Genomic DNA, 12978 nt, shown 5'->3' on the forward strand with positions numbered 1-12978 from the left:
GAGGAGTCATACATTAATTAATAGTATTTTCATTATTCTAGTTAGTCAAGCCAAAGATGTTGAAGTCGCCCTGATTTTCTTCCTTCTCTTCCACCCCACACACACACACACACAAAAAAATCCCTTCATCAATACTATTGTCTACTACAAAATACTACATCCATACATCCATATTCAATCATTTCTTACCCTTTTCCTTGATATTACTCTGGTTCAAGATACTAATAACTCTCTCACTGAGATTATTATGACAGTCTTACAACTGGTTTTTCTGCTTCCATCTTCCCCTGAAGAGTAGTAGAGTAGGATCTCAGCACTGTGATCAGGTGATTTTTTAAAAAACAGAAATCAGAACAAGTCACTCTTCTGCTCAAGGCCTCAGTGGCTTCCATCTCATCTGAAAGACAATGACGTCCAAGGTCAGAGAAACCCCAGTAAGACCCCATTCCCGCCAGAGACGCTCATAAAATTCAAACAAACCTTGTGCACACGAGGACTCAGGGACCCCACAGAGACTGAGACAGAACTGTGTTTGAGCATCTCCTGTGGAGGTGCGGGTCAGCAGTGGACTGCCACAGGGACAGGGACTCTGGGTGCAGCAGACCTGGGTATGGCATAAGTCTTCATGGAGGTCACCATTAACCCCACCATAGAGCTGCCAGAACTTACACAAGACTGGGAAATAGACTCTTGGAGGGCACAAACAGAACCTTGGGCACCAGGATCCAGGAGAAAGGAGCAGTGACCCCACAAGAGACTGACCCAGACTTGCCTGTGGGTTTCCAGGAGTCTCCAGAAGAGACGTGGGTTGGTGGTGGCCTTCTGCAGGGCTGGGGGCACTGAGTGTTGTAGTACATGCATGGGATCTTTTGAAGGAGGTCACCATTATCTTCATTACCTCCACCATAGTTGCAGTTCAGTTCAGTCGCTCAGTCATGTCCGACTCTTTGCGACCCCATGGACTGTAGCACGCCAGGCCTCCCTGTCCATCGCCAACTGCCATGGTTTACTCAAACTCTTGTCCAGTGAGTCAGTGATGCCATCCAACCATCTCATCCTCTGTTGTCCCCTTCTCTTCCCACCTTCAATCTTTTCAGCATTAGGGTCTTTTCAAATGAGTCAGCTCTTTGCATCAGGAGGCCAAAGTATTGGAGTTTCAGCTGCAACATCAGTTCTTCCAATAAACGCTCAGGACTGATCTCTTTAGGATGGACTGTTTGGATGTCCTTGCAGTCCAAGGGACTCTCAAGAGTCTTCTCCAACACCACAGTTCAAAAGCATCAATTCTTCGGCACTCAGCTTTCTTCACAGTCCAACTCTCACATCCATACATGACTACTGTTAAGCCTTCAGAAATCACCTTTTGCCCTTCATGAGAATTTGCTTAGCAGACTTTGCAATCAGACTTAAAGAGTATGTAAATGATACAAGAATGTTAACAGCACATCCAAAGATAAATGAGTGCACCGAGAATTAAAGACGTAAGGACACTCTGACCAGGTGAGAAAGAGCAGGCAGGGATCTCACTGAAATCAGTCACAAGGCTTGGCACTGCTAAGGTGAGACAGGAGCTGGGGGTTTAAGTGGGGCTTGCACTCACCCCCTTCACTCCATCACAGAAAGCATATATGACAGAGTGGAGTGTGCACAACTCTGGGCCTTAGCCATCCACTGAACCAGTCATTCACTCTGTAAGCGAATACTGAACATGAGTTAGTGCCTGGTTTGAAAAATGCAGAAGTGGGAAAGGCATGCTCCCTGCCTTCAAACAATTGATGATCTAGAGGAGGAAAGAGACAATAGTGGCGACAGAAATACAAACAAGACGTGCCCAAAGCAGTAATCTCACCATGCTGAAGGAATCGTGAGAACACAAAGGAGGAGTTTCTCTCTATCAAGATTGAGCATGAAACAATAAAGGTTCTTGTTTAAACTGAATTCTGAAGAATGAGCAGGAGTACCCTAGAAAAGCAGTGTGGTGTGGACTAACATAAGCATGGTGACTTTGTGATGTCACACATAGACCTTAACAGGAGTGCAGAAGGAGTGAGCGGGTGGGGACAGGAAACAACTGTGAGCAGAGGTCACACACGCGGCCTTTCCTGTGTGTCACCTGAGAACGCCTAGCAGGCTGTTTGGCAGATATGCTCACAGGAGATAAATATTTATTATGAAATGTAATATTATCTGAAGATTTAATCCCATAAGCAATAGAGCAGAATCAGAAGTATAATTTATCTGTGGTTAAGCGAGAACAATGAAGACCTAACTTTACCAGAGCAAGGAAAACAGACAGGGCTTCTTCTTACCTAAGAGCTGGAAGGATTCTCAGATATTATCCAATGCAGTGTGCAATGATCAGCCAAAAAATTGCTTTTGATTTTTAATTCAGTATTCTTTGGGATCACTGAGTCCTTAAGAACAACATTAATGCATCACTTAATGTGAGATGAGGATATGGAGACCCCAAAAAGAAAAGCAGTTGTGTGATGTATCCAGCTAATCAACAATATTCAAACTACCATGCAATTGTACTCATTTCACATGCTAGCAAGCTAATGCACAAAATCCTTCAAGCAAGTCTTCAGCAGTATGTGAACCAAGAAATTCCAAATGTATAAGCTGGATTTAGAAAAAGCAGAGGAACTAGAGATCAAATTATTAAAATTCGTTGGATCATATATAAAGCAAGGGAATTCCAAAACAAACAAAGGAAAAAAAAAAAAAAAAAGCAGGGAATTCCAGAAAAAACATCTACTTCTGCTTCATTGACTACACTGAAGCCTTTGTGTGGATCACAACTGTGGGTAATTCTTAAAGAGATGGGAACACTAGACCATTTTACCTGCCTCCTGTATGCAGGACGAGAAATAATAGAATGGGATAGGGAAATGGACTGGTGAAAAATAGGGAAAGGAATACATCAAGGCTGTTTATTTTCACCCTGCTTATTTAACTTCTGAGCAGGGTACATCATGTGAAATGCCAGGCTGGATGAATGACAAGCCAGAATCAAGATTGCCAGGAGAAATAACAACCTCATGTATGCAGATGATATCACTCTAATGGCAGAAAGTGAAGAGGAACTAAAGAGCCTCTTGATGAAAGTGAAAGAAAGGAGTGAAAAAGCTGGCTTAAAACTCCACACTCAAAAAATAAAGATCATGGCATACAGTTTCATCACATCATGGTAAATAGAGGGGGAAAAAGTAGAAACAGTGACAGATTTTATTTTCTTGGGCTCCAAAATCACTGCAAATGATAATTGCAGCCACAAAATTAAAAGATACTTGTTCCTTGGAAGAATGCAATGACCAGTCTAAACAGCATATTAAAAAGCAGAGACATCACTTTGCCAACAAAGGTCCATATAGTCAAACGAAGGTTTTCCCAGTAGTCATGATTGTATGTGAGAGTTGGATCATAAAGAAGGCTGAGCACCAAAGAATTTATGTTTCTGAACTGTGGTGTTGGAGAAGACTCTTGAGAGTCCCTTGGACTGCAAGGAGATCCAACCAGTCCATCCTAAAGGAGATCAGTTCTGGGTGTTCATTGGAAGGACTGATTGTGAGGCTGAAACCCCAGTACTTTGGCCACTTCATGCAAAGAGTTGACTCATTGGAAAAGACCCTGATGTGGGGAGGGATTGGGGACAGGAGGAGAAGGGGATGGCAGAGGATGAGATGGTTAAATGGCATCACTGACCCAATGGACATGAATTTGAGCAAACTCCAGGAGCTGGCGAAGGACAGGAAGCCTGGGGTGCTGCAGTGAGTGGAGGTCACAAATAGTTGAACACGACCTGTGAGGCAAGCAGAAGTAACGCAACTTAGATTAGGAGTAGGCCTTCCTACTACCAGGTAGCTTTCGCTTAACAATGACCACTGTTTGCCAATTAGGACCAATTAGCTTTCACCGATGTTTGCCAATTAGGAAACTAGGAATGGGGCAGAAACACCCAGGAAAGTCCCGCGCGCGCCAAAGTATTGACCAATGAAATTGCTTTGCAAACGTGTAACCAATCCGCTTCTCACCCTATAAATTTGTGTAACAGCGTGGGCTCGGGACTCTCTGACTCGCACCACTGTGTTGGTTGCGGGCGGAGAGTCCTGGCTTGAGTCAGTAATAAACTTCCCTTCCGGCGAGTTGCATTGTCTTGGAGGCCTTCTCTCTTCCCGCTCGGGGATTTGGACATCGGGCATAACATTTGGGGGCTCATCCGGGATCCCTTTACCGGGGGAAGAGAACACTTCCAGGACAGAGGAGAAGGATAGATAATATCACCGGTGCTCAGGAAAACTCAGGGGGCCCGAAAACCCAGCGCTGTGTTGTCAGCTGTCCATGTGTTTGTCTTTAGCTCTCCGTGTTTGTGTGTGTGCCAGCATTGTCTCAGGCAGGACAGGAAGTCCAGAGTAATTCCGGGGCTCTGCTGTAAAGCAGGGAGGTATCTGGCACAGGAAAAGTCCAGAGTAATTCTGGGGTCCTGCTGCAAAGCAGGAAGGTATCTGGCACAGGAGAAAGCTTTTTCTAGCCGGCGTAAGGCCGAGGCCAGTGAGCGCGCTGGAAGGCAGCCGGCTCTGTGGGAAGGAGAGTTCCTCTCCTGATCCCGAGTCTGGTCTGGTCAGGGGGCCCGAAAACCCAGCGCTGTGTTGTCGGCCGACGTTTGTCTGTCTGTGTGTTTGTCTTCGGCTCTCTGTGTTTGTCTGTGTTTGTGTGTGCCAGCATTGTCTCTGGTTTTTAATTGGACTCTTTTCAGGCAGGAGTTTCAGTGAACAGGCAAATGGTTGTGGGGCAATTGATGAGTCCCGGCCAGGGCTACACTCTGGCGGACTTTGAAGGCCCTACAATAAGTGAGCCTCAGTAACTAGAGCCCAACCAGGTGAAACTCTCCTTTCACTATGATTGTCAGCAGCTGTTGCAGGAGCAAATTCTGGCAGAAGCGCAGAAATGGGTCCCAGGGGCTGACGGGAGGCCAACCACCCAGCCTCATCTCGTGGAAAAGGGGTTTCCTCTGTTGTGGCCTAACTGGGATTTTGAGCGAGTGGAAGGTAGGGAGCGTCTCCGAGTGTACCACCAGACTCTGATGGCTGGCCTGCAGGCCACAGCAAGAAAGCCGATTTAGTAAGGCAAGAGCCCACTGAGAGCCTGGCAGCCTTCCTAGAGAGGCTAATGGAAGCTTTCAGGCAATATACACCTATGGACCCCCAGGCTGAGGAGTCACGCACTGCAGTCCTGTTAGCATTTGTAAATCAGGCAGCCCCAGATATTAGGAAGAAATTACAAAAGATAGAGGGATTGGGAGAACAGACGATACAGGATTTATTGAAAGCAGCTGAAAAGGTATTTAATAATAGGGAGACCCCAGAAGAAAGGGAAGAATGAATTCGACGGGAGGAAAGGGAATTAGCTGAGAAGATCAGGAAGGATAGAACTAGGGAAAACCGGAAGAACCAGAGGGAGCTAGCCCAGATTCTTTTTGTGGGGATAAAAGCCGGAACAGAATTGAGGGAACCTCGAGACCCCCTGGACGGGAGAAAAAGAGAAACCAAAAAGGCAGGCCCTAAAGAAAGATCAGTGCACCTACTGCAGAGAACAGGGGCACTGGAAAAACGAGTGCCCTAAGAGGGACCTGAGGAGAGGTACAACCCAGAGACAGAGAATCTCCCCTGGAACTCGAGTTCTATATGCAGGGGAAGACAGTGACTAGGGGAGTCAAGACTCGGCACCCCTCCCCGAATCCTGGGTAACCATACATGTGGAAGGGAAACCCGTTGGCTTCATGGTAGACCAGCTTGGTGCAAGGAGCCACGGGGACAAAAAGATATTAACGAAAAGTAAATCTGGGGACCCACCAGGAGTCCCATTTGTTTTTGGTGATACCAGAATGCCCAGCCCCTCTACTTGGAAGAGACTTGTTGTGGCTGATGGCATTCCCTGTGGATATGTTGGATAATTGCAGTCATGAGGAACTGGAAAATTCTGCTGAAGATTACATGTTAGATCTGAGGTATGGGGACCCTGAAAATCTGGAATGTTTTCGTATTAGCCTGTCAAATGTAGGCTTTGTACCTCTCTATGGTGGAGATCAGACCCAGAAAGTTCTTGCTCTCTTTGCACCTGAGGACTCACTCACGGCTGTGGCACTTTACCTTGCTGGTCAGTGGTGGGCTATTGATGATATTGTGAAAACATTTGTCCCTTCTAGAGAGGGGCTTAAGCAGGTGAGAACTCTTGGGGAGAGAGTGGTTAAAGCAGGAAATGGAGAAAAATGAGATCCCATTCCTGTGTCATAGCAGTATTCTGTGGAAGAAAGGAGAGGCCATTGATTTTCCTACAGAGCTGGGAGAATGATCCCTAGCCTTAAGAGATGAATACCCGTTGGCCTGGGCTGAAACGGCAGGGATGGGACTGGCCAAACACATCCGGTCGTCATCGAGCTAAAGGCCTAGGCAACTCCTGTGAGGGTGAGACAGTACCCCATGAGCCAGGAAGCTCGGCGGGGGACCACTCCCCACATTCAACGTCTCATGGATGCCGGAATTCTCAAGCGGTGTCAATCCCCTTGGAACACCCCCTTACTGCCAGTGAAGAAGCCAGGGGGGACAGATTACCTGTAAGAAGTCAACAAACGGGTGAGTGACATACACCCCACTGTCTCTAACCCGTATACCCTCCTGAGCAGTTTGCTGCCTGAGTACATTTGGTACACTGTGTTGGACTTGAAAGATGCCTTTTTCAGCCTACCCCTGGCGGCCCAGAGCCAGGAGATATTTGCCTTTGAGTGGACTGAGGGGGAAGGCCAACCGGTAATCCCACAGAGGTTCAAGAGGCTCTGAGTGAGGACCTGCCACCCAGAGGTCCTTCTGCTACACAATTAATAGCCCAGCAAGAGGTCACCTGTTCGTGGTATAAGATCAGGCAGGGGCAAAGGTGGCTAACCCAGGCCATGAAGGCCCAAGACCCCCCGCCAGGTGAGAGAGTTTCTGGGGACTGTTGGATATTGCAGACTGTGGATCATGGGGTTTGCTGAGAAGGCCCAGCCCTTGTATGAGGGAAGTAAAGAGACCCCAAACTGGACTTGGACTGAGCCAATGAAACAGGCTTTCCAGACACTCAGACGGACCCTACTAGAAGCCCCAGCCCTTGCCCTGCCTAACCCAAATAAGCCATTCCAGCTGTTTGTAACTCCATGATTGCAGCGAGATACTGGCTGAGGCCCTGGCAGCACGAAAAGACTTAACTGATGTACCCCTAGACAGCAGTGAGCTAGTATGGTTCACCGATGGGAGCAGCTATGTAAGAGATGGGCAAAGGAAAGCTGGAGCAGCCAAATATGTCTCCACGAAGTTTTATGCACTGTGTGGCTTTGGTGGGGTCTTAAGTTGTGGTCTGACACACACTGCTGTTGTTCCTCTGGATTTGGTGTAATGCCGTATGCAGGTGGACCCACAGAAGTACAAGGGCATTCTTAATGGATTTTCAGTTACACTCAAAGAGGATGGTTTCCGTGGTTTGGCCAAAGGATGGGCCCCGACCCTCATTGGCTACTCCCTGCAGGGGCTTTGCAAGTTTGGCTTTTACATGCTTGGAGAGAATGCCTATCTGTGGCGCACATCACTGTATTTGGCTGCCTCTGCCAGTGCTGAATTCTTTGCTGACAATTAACTTGGACCCGCCTCCCACAGGGGTTCAAGAACTCCCCTAATGAGGCTCTGAGTGAGGCTATGGAAACTGCTAAAGTTTGAATTCAAACCCAACCAGGTTATGGTAACACTCTGAGGGATGCAGCTCCCAAAATGTATAAGGAAGAAGGCTTAAAGGCGTTCTACAAGGGGGTTGCTCCTCTTTGGATGAGACAGATACCATGAAGTTTGCCTGCTTTGAACGTACTGTTGCCGATTCCGTGGTGTCTGTGTTGAATAAGGAGAAGGGTAGCAGTGCCTCTCAGATCCTCAAGAGACTTGGATTTAGAGGTGTATGGAAGGGTATCATCATGATTGGCACTCTGACTGCACTACAGTGGTTTATCTATGATTCTGTGAAGGTCTACTTCAGGCTCCCTCGCCCTCCTCCCCCTGAGATGCCAGAGTCTGAAGAAGAAGCTTGGGTACACTCAATAGATAAATGAAAGCAAATATGGACTGAATCTGCATGTTAATCAGTGTTTGAGGAAAATACAACGGGACGAGAGATAATCCAGGCTTGCAAAGTGTGAACGAGGTACCAAGGGGAAGAGCCAGGGCAACACTGGGAGATAGATTTCACTGAGGTAAGGCCAGGCAAGTACAGGTATCGCTATCTGTTGGTTATGGTAGATACCTTCTCGGGGTGAGTGAAAGGGAGAGCTTAGAGGAGATAGTGCCTAGGTACGGGCTGCTGGTGACTATGGGCTCTGATAACGGACCTGCCTTTGTGAGCCAGATTGTACAAGGGCTGGCCCAAGCTCTGGGGACGAAATGGAAGTTATATTGTGAATATAATCCCCAGAGCTCAGGACAGGTTGAGAGAATGAATCAGAACGAAGTTGGCAATAGAGACTGACAGGGACTGGGTGACCCTAACCCTTCACTCTCTTTCAGGCATGTAACGCCCCTTATAAGCTGCCCTTTTGAGATTCTGTATGGAAGACCCCTCCTGTGTGTATTAGAACCTAGATGGAAAGGCCCTTATGTTGTTTTCCTTACCACTCCTACTGCTGTAAAGGTCGACGGAATTGGACCCTGGGTTCACTGCAATCACGTGTGGCAAACCACACCGGAACAGGAGCAGAATGGAAGGCAAGACCTCACCCGTCAAATCCTTTGATTCGTCTGCCGGGAGATCTCTTAATTCTCCTGCTGATTATTGCAGGAGCTGAAGCTGTGTAACCTCTTGTGATGGGCCCCGGGAATGGGACGTAGGAAACAGAGATTTGGTAGACCTGAGTGTGGCGCAACCCGCAGGGCCAAGTACCTCAGATATGGTTGAACCATCTTTACTATCTCTGCAAGGCCAAGGGCTTTACTCCCTACGAGCTGCTGTAGATGACTTGATTTTTTCTCCAACAGGGTAGTGTCTGCGAGGTTTCTATGCAGACCATACAAGAGTGGTAAGAGAATCAATCATTTAGAGAAGTCTTTGACTTCCTTGTCTGAGGTGGCTTTGATTAGAAAGAGAGAATGGGAAGCCCAGCAGAGATGGTTTGAGTCTTGTTTTCAACTACCTTAACTTCCACCCTCCTGGGTCCACTTAGTGTCAGCGGCCCAAGATGGAGAAGAGGAAGATTCCTCTACTTGAACAACAGACAGGGGGGAATGTGAGGCGAGCAGAAGTAACACAACTTAGATTAGGAGTAGGCCTTCCTACTATCAGGTAGCTTTCACTTAACAATAACCACTGTTTGCCAATTAGGACCAATTAGCTTTCACCGATGTTTGCAAATTAGGAAATTAGGAACGGGGCAGAAACCCCCAGGAAAGTCCCGAGCGTGAAAGTATTGACCAATGAAATTGCTTTGCAAACGTGTAACCAATCTGCTTCTCACCCTATAAATTTGTGTAACAGCTTGGGCTCAGGGCTCTCTGACCCGCACCACTGCGTTGGTTGTGGGCGGAGAGTCCTGGCTCGAGTCAGTAATAAACTTCCCTTCCTGCGAGTTGCATTGTCTTGGAAGCCTTCTCTCTTCCCGCTCGGGGATTCAGACATCGGGCATAACAGACCGAGACAACAACAACAACAACAACAATCAATAATGAGGGTTAGAACCCTGATGCCTTAAGTAATCGTTGCTTTATCACAGTTTAGGCAACACCTGTTTGAATAGGTAGTCACCAGCACCATGACTCTCAGGATTTCTAAGTACAGACCCATTCACAATTCATAATGGTGCAATTTAAGTTTATGGTCAGAGTTTCAGCTTCCAGTTTATCTTGAACTAAAACTAAGTCTGTGGATAGCAAATAGAAAGGGTCAGTATTAAGGAGGCCAGCTTACAATGATAAACAGAGGGTTTTAAAAAATCTCACATTCTCTGGCCTTGTCATATTAGTGATTCATGCCTTCACACATAAAAGAGGGGTTTGTCTTACATTCTGATTACATGGTACTTTGAAACTTCTGAACCAAAAGTAAGAATTGGTGTTTTCTTCATTGAAAGATGGTGGCAACTGATTTTTTAAATCAGAAAGAAATTTTAAAAGCAGAGCAATCAGTTTGTGCTATTCTTTACATACATTTGATCATTTCATCAGTAATCCCTGAATGAATGACAAATTGATGTTATCTAAAACAAACTTAATGAAATAAAAAGTCTAGTACTAGAACTGGGAGATGAATGAACCATAGGGTGTGGGAATTCAAGAAAATCTAAAAACCTATTTGCTCAGTAAAATCATCTGGTGAACTTTCAGAAAATTCAGAATCTGGAAATCCCAATTGAACTAACTGAATCAGAATTTCCATAGGCTGATACCCAGAATTCAACATTTACAAAAGTTTTCCAAGTGCTCATGACCATCTAATCCACCCAAGTAAATTTTGCAACATTTTTCAGAACAGAAGATCCTAAGTGCAAATGATGACATCAAACAACTATAATCCTACGTGAGATATAAGAACAAGACTTGCTGTCCCTTTCCTTCTTCCAGGTATTTCATCTTTTTAGGACCCTGCCTATTTATTCACTAAATAAATAATTATTAAGTTCCTATTCTGCTAGACTTGAGAGTATGATAGTGGACAAAATAAAAATGATTATTTTCTCTGGAGCCTATTGCTCTCAGTCACTGGAATACTAAACAGATCCATCCAGGAACTTTTCCTGAATTTGTAATCATAACTTTTTTTACTGGTATTTCCTCATTTTTTGCACTTGCTACAGACAAGCCTTTGGGCTTCCTGGCCAAAGTGGTGGAGAGCAGCTGTGGTCAATAGCACTTAAATTTACATATCCTCCATTCAAGATAATCAGTTCAGTTCAGTTCAGTTGCTCAGTCGTGTCTGACTCTTTGCGACCCCATGAATTGCAGCACTCCAGGCCTCCCTGCCCATCACCAACTCCCAGAGTCCACTCAAACCCATGTCCATCGATTCGGTGATGCTATCCCACCATCTCTCCCTCTGTCGTCCCCTTCTCCTCCTGCCTTCAATCTTTCCCAGCATCAGAGTCTTTTCCAGTGAGTCGACTCTTCGCATGACGTGGCCAAAGTATTGGAGTTTCAGCTTCAGCAACAATGCTTCCAATGAACACCCAGGACTGATCTCCTTTAGGATGGACTGGGTGGATCTCCTTGCAGTCCAAGGGACTCTCAAGAGTCTTCTCCAACACCACAGTTCAAAAGCATCAATTTTTCGGTGCTCAGTTTTCTTCACAGTACAACTCTCACATCCATACATGACCACTGGAAAAACCATAGCCTTGACCAGATGGACCTTTGTTGGAAAAGTAATGTCTCTGCTTTTTAATATGCTATCTAGGTTGATCATAACTTTCCTTCCAAGGAGTAAGTGTCTTATAATTTCATGGCTGCAGTCACCATCTGCAGTGATTTTGGAGAACAAAAAATAAAGTCAGACACTGTTTCCACAGTCTCCCAATCTATTTCCCATGAAGTGATGGGACCAGATGCTATGGCGTTAGTTTTCTGAATGTTCAGCTTTAAGCCAACTTTTTCACTCTCCTCTTTCACTTTCATCAACAGGCTCTAGAGTTCTTCTTCACTCTGCCATAAGGGTGGTATCATCTGCATATCTGAGGTTATTGATATTTCTCCCGGCAATCTTGATTACAGCTTGTGCTTCTTCCAGCCCAGCATTTCTCATGATGTACTCTGCATAATTTAAAAAAGCAGGGTGTCAACATACAGCCTTGACATACTCCTTTTCCTATTTGGAACCAGTCTGTTGTTCCATGTCCAGTTCAAACTGTTGCTTCCTAACCTGCATACAGGTTTCTCAAGAGGCAGGTCAGGTGGTCTGGTATTCCCATCTCTTTCAAAATTTTCCACAGTTTATTGTGATCCACACAGTCGAAGGCTTTGGTTTAGTCAATAAAGCAGAAACAGATGTTTTTCCGGAACTCTCTTGCTTTTTCAATGATCCAGTGGATGTTGCCAATTTGATCTCTGGTTCCTCTGCCTTTTCTAAAATCAGCTTGAACATCTGGAAGTTCACAGTTCACATATTGCTGAAGCCTGGCTTGAAGAATTTTGAGCATTACTTTTCTAGCGTGTGAGATGAGTGCAATTGTGTGATAGTTGGAGCATTCTTAGGGATTGTGTTTCTTAGGGATTGGAATGAAATCTGACCTTTTCCAGTCCTGTGGCCACTGCTGAGTTTTCCAAATTTTCTGGCATATTGAGTGCAGCACTTTCACAGCATCATCTTTCAGGTTTTGAAATAGCTCAACTGGAATTCCATCACCTCCACTAGCTTTGTTTGTAGTGATGCTTTCTTAGGCACACTTAACTTCACATTCCAGGATGTCTGGCTCTAGGTGAGTGACACACCATCGTGATTATCTGGGTCATGCAGATTTTTTTTGGTACAGTTCTTCTGTGTATTCTTGCCACCTCTTAATATCTTCTGCTTCTGTTAGGTCCATACCATTTCTGTCCTTTATTGAACCCATCTTTGCGTGAAATGTTCCCTTGATATCTCTAATTTTCTTGAAGAGATCTCTAGTCTTTCCCATTCTGTTGTTTCCCTCCTTCTCTTTGCATTGATCACTGAGGAAGGCTTTCTTATCTCTCCTGGCTATTCTTTGGAACTCTGCATTCAAATGGGAATATCTTTCCTTTTCTCCTTTGCTTTTTGCTTCTCTTCTTTTCACAGCTATTTGTAAGGCCTCCTCAGACAACCATTTTGCCTTTTTGCATTTCTTTTCCATGGGGATGGTCTTGATCCCTGTCTCCTGTACAATGTCATGAACCTCCGTCCATAGTTCATCAGGCACTCTGTCTGTCAGATCTAGTCCCTTAAATGTATTTCTCACTGCCACTG

The 12978-nt window shown here is 45.6% G+C and overlaps 1 pseudogene; it reads left to right on the forward strand.

The window, feature by feature from the left end:
• The first annotated feature begins 5924 nt into the window (after positions 1-5924).
• On the forward strand, positions 5925-8120 carry LOC122702872 (annotated as a pseudogene).
• The last annotated feature ends 4858 nt before the right edge of the window (positions 8121-12978 follow it).

This window comes from Cervus elaphus, chromosome 1, assembly GCF_910594005.1.
Source record: "Cervus elaphus chromosome 1, mCerEla1.1, whole genome shotgun sequence".
In the NCBI taxonomy this organism is placed as follows: domain Eukaryota; kingdom Metazoa; phylum Chordata; class Mammalia; order Artiodactyla; family Cervidae; genus Cervus; species Cervus elaphus.